This window comes from Ostrea edulis, chromosome 5 (assembly GCF_947568905.1).
Source record: "Ostrea edulis chromosome 5, xbOstEdul1.1, whole genome shotgun sequence".
In the NCBI taxonomy this organism is placed as follows: Eukaryota; Metazoa; Mollusca; class Bivalvia; order Ostreida; family Ostreidae; genus Ostrea; species Ostrea edulis.
The window spans coordinates 19,721,590-19,729,089 of NC_079168.1; the positions used below are offsets into that span (position 1 = coordinate 19,721,590).

The following is a 7,500-nucleotide window of genomic DNA, read 5'->3' on the forward strand; positions in this document are numbered from 1 at the left end:
TACCGGAACCACTCTTTGATAACATTGTTTATCTCATTGTGTGTTGCGTCTGCACATAATCGGTTTGCTCGAGCAGCTCCTTTCAATAAAAGTCAAATAATTACCCTAAATTTCTCTCTACTTAAAAAAGAGAAGCTGTAATCTTAAAAAAAGGTGTAAGCAAAAATTATTTTTAAAACTGCAGGACTGTACAATGACCCCTGATCTAAGTAAAAAGTATTAACCTGTGGCTCTGCTTTGAAATCTGAAATATTTAACTGATTTGAGATAGATATACATGTATAATGTACTTACATTTCTGTATACGTATGCCAGGACGTATATTACTTTAATCTGAATTCACAATAAAAACAATTCCCCGGAATAAGTTTTCCTTTTTCAGTTGCCTTGTTTCACGTTATTCCTCAGTAAAACTCCGAGATTAGAATGCTGGACGCGTAAAATAGATACAGGATTGACCATCCCAACATATCAGATATCAAGATTACCATGGAAACTGGCCAGTCTCAAGCTGTGAAAAACTCTGTCCTAATTGCTTGGTCAGTAAATGTGCTCTTATCTTAGAATCTGCTTCCTAAATCCAACACTTTAGAGCATTTATGTAATCTTTGCATGTGTTAAACCTTTCTCTTTTGAGTTCATTCTTTTGATATGCAAGGTTAATTTTCATCCCTGCACAAATGATAATTGAATGTATGTTAATTTTTTAATATGTTTTCTAAAATGTATGCATATATTTTACAAAAATTATAAATATTTCAAATCAATTATACATTCTATACGTAGCTTATTTTAATTAACTCATCATCCTCTTCTTCAAAACATGCGAGTCATGCGCATTTGTGTGTGCGTGTGTCATAAATTTTGATATCAAAATCTATTTTTTAGTCGAATTTCATCACAATCTTACAATGTTGGGCCAATGTTGTATTCCCAACTAACCTCGGTACCAGTATGAAAGTGATAAGTTGACATTGGCCCAATGTTGGGCCAGCATTGTGTTGACAACACACTCCGGCAATTAATTAGTCACAATATTACAACGTTGGGCCAATGTTGTATTCCCGACTAACCCCGGAATCAGAGTATGAACGTGACGTGTTGACATTGGTCCGATGTTGGGCCAACGTTGTTTAGCCAATGCCAACCATCGGCCAACGGTCCAACCATTAGCCAACGTTGTCATGCTATCTGGGGTAGAGAGGGGACCGGGCTTTAAGATCCCATCTTGATCCAATGCGTTTTCTTCCTTTTATTCTGATGCTTAAGACTATTCAGTTCTCGGTACTGAAAGAGTGTGGCTGTTTTTGTGCAAGAGATGTGACTTTTAAAGTACTTGGCACTCAGTTGGTTTTGAAGCCTGGTACCAAGAACAGCTGATAAATGTCCATGGTCCAGCTCCTCTACCTGGTCTTTGATATTTTGTTGGTATTTATAGTTTTATACAATGTTTTTTATGTGTTTCAGTTATTTACCATTCACATTAATTTATAATTAGATCTGTTAAGAGAGGTACAAGCTGTGATATATTGTCATTGTGTTATATTTGGATAATCTCCATTCAAAGTCATGTTTTGTGCAATATATCTTCATATGAGATTGGATGTGTTCTCATTGTAAATTAACAAATCATTTGTTTATATGAATAAATGCATTAATAAATTGTATTTACCTTTCTTATGTGGCACAATCAAAGTACTGAGACGAGGTAACTAATGATTACATAGTACTGTATAACGTGACACAGTCGGTGATTACACTGTACTGTATAACGTGACACAGTCCGTGATTACACTGTACTGTATAACGTGACACAGTCGGTGATTACACTGTACTGTATAACGTGACACAATCAGTGATTACATTGTACTGTATAACGTGACAATCGGTGATTACACTGTACTGTATAACGTGACACAGTCGGTGATTACACTGTACTGTATAACGTGACACAATCAGTGATTACACTGTACTGTATAACGTGACAATCGGTGATTACACTGTACTGTATAACGTGACACAGTCGGTGATTACACTGTACTGTATAACGTGACACAATCAGTGATTACATTGTACTGTATAACGTGACACAGTCGGTGATTACACTGTACTGTATAACGTGACACAGTCGGTGATTACACTGTACTGTATAACGTGACACAATCAGTGATTACATTGTACTGTATAACGTGACACAGTCGGTGATTACATTGTACTGTATAACGTGACACAGTCGGTGATTACACTGTACTGTATGACGTGACACAGTCGGTGATTACACTGTACTGTATAACGTGACACAATCAGTGATTACACTGTACTGTATAACGTGACACAGTCGGTGATTACATTGTACTGTATGACGTGACACAGTCGGTGATTATATTGTACTGTATAACGTGACACAATCGGTGATTACACTGTACTGTATAACGTGACACAATCGGTGATTACATTGTACTGTATGACGTGACACAGTCGGTGATTACACTACTGTATAACGTGACACAGTCGGTGATTACACTGTACTGTATAACGTGACACAATCGGTGATTACATTGTACTGTATGACAGAATAGTTGTATTCTGTAAGAATCAAGGTTGGTCCATGTGTCGCCTTGATCTGAACATAATATGACACTTTCCAAATTTATGTGTTAAAATAAACAACATATTTTGAACCAATTTATTTTTTTGAAACAATAACCAAAAAAAGTGCTAATATAAAAATGCCCATATTGAAATATTTTGTAACAGCTTGCACATGTTGTACATAGTCGACATATACATACATGGTGCATAATTAAATCTGTTTAAGAGGTACAAGCTGTGATGTATTGAATTTCAACACAATATAGTGCTCCAATCAGTTAATCTACCTTATACAAGATGTCAAATGAATTACAGGTATTAAATTGTTCATGGAAAGAAACAAATCACTTGCTTACGCACAAAATCAAAATAGTACATGTACAGAGACAAATTTCTTGCGACTACACATGTATATCTATATTGGTACTTTAAAGTCCATATTTTCCAATGAAAATTTATGCATATTGAAAAGGTATGTACATGTACCTAGATGCATATGGTTTCCTACTCCACACTTGTCACAAAGTGCCAGATACCTAATACTGATCTGTATAAAACATGTTTAAAATCGCTGTCAAGTCTGTAATGTTTGTTATCTAGTGAAAATTATATATATGTAACATATTTCAATGATTATTTTGAAATGCCATCACAAAATGCAATAAAACAACGTGAAATATAATTTTAAAGGCATGTAGAATGCATATGAAATGAATTAAACCCATATATCAGAAAAAAACACTTTATGGATCAAAGTAATAAGTGACCTAAATGTTAACAGGGAAAACAAATCGCATGTACAACTCCCAGAAATGTGATGCCCAGCATATATGTGTGTGAGTGGATGGGATCCGAAGGCCATTTATACTTTTGATTGAAATTATCAACAGAAAAAGCAAGCTTATAGGAAAAATTCAATTATACCGAGTATTTTATAAAAATAAAATGCTATGTCATTTGCAATATGTACAAGACTGATTTCATCTAATACAAATTTTACAAATGTATATGTTGATCAATCAGGACCTGTGATATTCCACTGGTATGTTCTCAGCAAAGAGTAAAATATAAAATAACCCCCCTCCCCATAAATCTTTTATGACTTTGTAAAAGGAAGATGTTTGTGAAATAAAGACTCGTTTTAATTATGACAACTACGTAGAACTGATAAACTATGATACATGCATGTACATAGAGTGCATACTATAAATCATGCAGTGGCAGTCTGTTTAAATTATGGCAATCATTTTCTAACTTTTTTAAAATGACATTTGACTTAAAAAAAAAAATAAAAATAATGAGCAGCTTGTTTTTGAACTGCGCAATACCAATGTTATGACAAAGAAGTTATTTATTCCGAAAATTTGACATCTCACATAAAATTAAAATCTGGTAAAATTGATCATGCATAGACCTGAATACTACCAGGTATCACAAAAGTAAAGCTATCGACATGCAGTCTGTCCAAGTACAAAAAGTAAATAGAAAGTCCACAATTTTCCATGCGTTAGTTTGAGTACGAACACAGGGTAATACTTTTTTACAGCAGAAACTAACACATTCCATTTCGTATCTCGTATCTTGAATTGTGTCTACAAGGGTTGACGGATCAGGACGACAAATATAATCCGCAATATTCAACAAGCGAAGAAAAAAATCCAAGGTGGACATTTCCACAAATTTCTTTAACCCTTTGCCATAAATTTGATACCATGACTGATATCAATACAGTATACTACATCAAATTCAAGGTAAACAGGGACAATTTAAAGGTAAACAGGGACAATTTAAAGATAAACAGGGACAATTTAAAGATAAACAGGTACAATTTAAAGATAAACAGAGACAATTTAAAGATAAACAGGGACAATTTAAAGATAAACACCAATATACTGCAATAAACTTTGTTTTGACATCAAGAACTTTTTCATTTGTAGAAATGAAGATCATTGCTCAGTGGTTAATTATATATATTGATACAGATGGGGATATGATATTCTGTAAGTAACACCCTAAATCTGGTGAATGATAACTCCAAGACTTTGAAAACAGTCCCAAACAGAGACAAAAGTTTGATTAATGCTAGATTTATTCGACCTTCAATTTTACAGTGAAGTTTATAGAAAGAGCCACTTTTAATCAAACATTTTAAACAGAAAGTCTATTTTCATACAAATCTCTTGGTAAAAAAGTTTCATAAACTTTCTCTTTGTAAAACTATGAAAGGAAATAAATCATTTACAGCAGATATTTTTAAAAAATGAGATTTTTCTTATTCTAATCAAAGGTGGGTAACTTCCAATAAGTTTTAAGTATGAAACTAGGAACCTGAGTCCTGTGAAGATGATCAATTTCACTTTTGTCATTATTTAACAATAAAAATCTATCTGGATTTAAATCATTCAAAATTGTTCAATCTACTTCCATTATACACTGAATATCCTATTGAAATGTATATTTAATAAAGTGAAATTGAAATGCATGATAAAATATATGTACATTGAAAAACGTTTTAGGACTACCATATATAAATGTAATTTGGTTTTCATATTTTAAACACAGACTTTTTATTGCTTATCTGCTCCCTTTGTTTGGTGTATGAACATATATATGAATTGTAAAAATGTAACAAAACCAACAATTTTCAAAAATAGAAAAAAAAGCTGCACAAAATGCAAAAAAGTTTGCCTCCATACAGCACAAGAGATGAATTTACACCTCATCACCGGCACTTGAGTATTTACAAAGTGAATAACATGGAATTTGGCATACACATCATGCCAAGTACAAAATTTTGTAACAAGGCAAAATGAACACAGAATTATAGAGATTGTCGGTTACATCTAATTTCTACAATATCGAATACAAAGTGAGTATAGTCCATTGTATGCAACAGATACATGTACAAGTTGTGGGATAAACTATCAAACATGAATCTTTTGACAAGTTTTCCAAAAATAACCCCCCCCCCCCCAAAAAAAAACCCCACAGACTTCACAACCACAGTTCAAGAAACAACCTGAGATATTTGTGCAATAGGATGGGTACTTCAGGTCCTCAGTTCTGCATATGGTTTTCTGCAAAATATTTTTTTTTCAGTGAAAAGACATTGCAAAGTATAATATGAAACACTAGATAAAACAATACATATGACTATTATAAATTCGCTTTAAAAATGATTGCAAGTATAATGAAGTCTTATTTGCATAAGCTTTTCTCTGTACAACATACAGAAAACAAGAGGTCCAAGGGCCTTAAAGGTCATTTGAGTAACATGCAACATCTTTTCAATGGACATGAGCTCAATCAAACAAGGTGTTAAATCATTTCTAATAATTTACATTTTGTCCTTAGCTTTCTAAATTCTGTTTTTCCAGTGTCCAAAACTAAAAGCACAATTTTTACAAAGAATCATGTACTGTATTTTCACTATATGACTGCTGCTCCCGGGCGCATAAAGGGAAAGGCAACCCTAACCACATTGTTGCTTTTATGAATAAAGTATTATTTACTGATATCGTAAATGACAGTCTTTATCGGTAACAACAAAAATCCTTGCTTAACGATTAAATCAATATTAACCCATCATATATTTTATATTGCCCGCCACTAAGAGAGTGGCCATTGAAGTTTAATTTGTGACGTCACACCGCATCGGCAGAACCCATGGGTTTTCTCTCCGTTAAACTGCATTCAATGCAGTTTAATGGAGAGAAAACCTATGGGTTCCGGTTTATTTCATCAGCAGCACTGTAACATGACAAGTCACACACAGTTCAGTTTGGAGTTGTATAGATTTGAGCCCATTCTTTCTGAAGAAGAAATTAAGAAAAGAAGATGTTCAGTCGAGTTACAGACCAGGAAGACGGTACACGTTTCTTCATACAAATATCTGAAACCTAAACTTGTCATTACGCGAATGTCTCAGATGACTTGTTTGGGTCAGGAAATTAAAAAACAATAACTTTTTTCACATCTCCCCTTTGCATTAGTGTAATTAACGGCTTGACAGGAAGGCATCAACCTATTTATTTGTTAAATCTACCACATGAATTTTACAATTCTGGTCGAGACCTCTGAGGTGCTAGCCCAGGCTTTTATATTTCAAACAACATTTCAAGACCAAGGACGTTATCCTGCAACAAGCACAAAAACAAGAACTTCAAGTCTGTTCTACTATTGGCTCAAAGATATACAGTCAATCGTTTTCCTATACAGCTATGAATTGGGTCACTGTGATGTCATGGCAGTTTCTGAAATGGACTAGGCCTGCATGTATTTTGCCGACAAAAAGGTGAGATGATAGGGGCATTCTAGATCTATTTTGAAAAATATTTCAAGTATTTCGTTTGATGTTAACAGAAAAACTTGTCTGTGAATCGACATGTTTATATGTGTATCGATTTCGGAATGCAGACGATTGATTTTAAATACTGAATGACAAATGTTCTTCAGTCATTTATGAATTTGTTGTACAAATATTGATAGATTGATATGATTATAAAATTGAATTATCAGTTATCGACTTTATTGTTGTATTAGTAAAATACAAAGTGCAATTGAGATGTGTATCAATTTTCTCATAATCTGTTATTACGTATGAAGGTATATCGCAGAATAATGACCGCGGCATTCCTTTGATCTTTGCAATAACTGTGGTAGAATTCCTCATTATGACTGTATGTATACACAGTTTGTCAGCTAAATGTCCCGAAGTAAAGAAGGTTTTTAAAGACTGCATCATTTTTTAAAAAGAAAGTTTTGTCCTCGCTTCTCTGGGATGCAGTAACCATGAAACTTACAGTTTTAGTTCCCTTTTCCCGATGATGTTACATAAAGGTTTACGAAAAATGGTCACATACTTTCAGAACAGTTGATAATGTTCATACGTTAACATACAAAGATGGA

General features: G+C 33.6%; 2 protein-coding genes across 9 annotated transcripts in view; one reads left to right on the plus strand and one right to left on the minus strand.

Moving 5' to 3' along the window:
• The window catches only part of LOC125651869 (uncharacterized), a 34,849-nt gene extending 33,182 nt beyond the window's left edge, over positions 1–1,667 (plus strand). For all 8 annotated transcript variants that reach the window (XM_056166898.1, XM_056166899.1, XM_056166890.1 and 5 more), the window contains one exon: positions 1–1,667. This exon is cut by the window's left edge and continues 3,066 nt beyond it. The gene's annotated coding sequence lies outside the window, so the exon portion shown is untranslated.
• Positions 1,668–2,672: 1,005 nt separating this feature from the next.
• LOC125651867 (uncharacterized) overlaps positions 2,673–7,500 on the minus strand; it is a 43,105-nt gene continuing 38,277 nt past the window's right edge. The window contains exon 9 of the mRNA XM_056166906.1: positions 2,673–5,669. The gene's annotated coding sequence lies outside the window, so the exon portion shown is untranslated. The remainder of the gene's footprint in view (positions 5,670–7,500) is intronic.